General features: G+C 5.5%; 1 protein-coding gene across 2 annotated transcripts in view; it reads right to left on the bottom strand.

Annotated features, from left to right (window-relative positions):
• LOC119585712 (keratinocyte-associated protein 2-like) overlaps positions 1-1,131 on the bottom strand; it is an 11,044-nt gene that overhangs the window by 3,474 nt on the left and 6,439 nt on the right. The gene's annotated exons all lie outside the window — the stretch shown is intronic.

Below are 1,131 nucleotides of genomic sequence, written 5' to 3'. Positions count from 1 at the left end.
AAATAATAGATATATTATTATTAAATTTATAAAAAATTATATTATATAAAATTTTTATATAAAAAAATATAAGTATTATTAAAAAATACTATATTAAATATATTATAAATTTTATATATATTTTATATATATAGATATAATAATTAAAATTTATATATATAATAATTTATATTTTAAATTTTAATGTTATTTATAAAATATAAAAATTTTTATAAAAATTTAAAATTAAATAATTTTAAAAATTTAAGAATATTTAAAAATTTAAAAATATATATAATATATAATTTATTTAATAAAATGAAGAAAAAAATTAAAATATTTATATATTATTAAAAATTTATATTATATCAATAAAAACAATATATAATAAAAAATAATACATTAAATGATTAATAAAATAATAAATATAATTACAAGAAAAAAAACATATACATATATAAACCCCTATAAGTTAAAAAACAAAAAAAAAATATAAAACTAATATAAATAAAATTTCTAAAAAATTAAATTTTTATTTTAAAGTAATATTGCAAAAATTGTTATATATAATTTTGTTTTATAGTAATGTATAGATTAAAATTTTTATGCATTATTAAGATGTTATATATGATATGTATAAATTTTAGTTAAAAATAATGTATTATATATTAAAAAATTTTTTTAATATGTTTATTATATATTTATTATGAAAATAAAGTATTAAAAAATATAAAAATATGTATATATATGTATATTATTATTATATTATTTTAAAATTATTTATATTATTGGAATGATAAATATAATTTTTTGAAAATTTTTTATATATATTATTATATTATATTTTTGTATATGTCAAAATATTATGTTATTAATTTTTTAAATATTTTTTATATTTTTATTTTTTTAATAATTATATTATATTTTTAGTTTTTATAAAAAAGATAAATTTTATTAATTTATATATTATAAAAATTTTTGTTAATATATATAATATAAAATTTTTATATATTTAAAATTTAATTATAATTATATAGGTATAATTTTAATATTATTTTTTATTATATTTGAATATTAATAATTTTAAAATTTAAATATTAGTTTATTACAAATTTTTATTAAAATATATTTAAAAATTTTTTTTCTTTAAAA

Source organism: Penaeus monodon, chromosome 20, assembly GCF_015228065.2.
Source record: "Penaeus monodon isolate SGIC_2016 chromosome 20, NSTDA_Pmon_1, whole genome shotgun sequence".
Taxonomy (NCBI): Eukaryota; Metazoa; Arthropoda; class Malacostraca; order Decapoda; family Penaeidae; genus Penaeus; species Penaeus monodon.
Note: the sequence above shows the minus strand (reverse complement) of the source record. Positions and strands in the feature narration are given on the sequence as shown.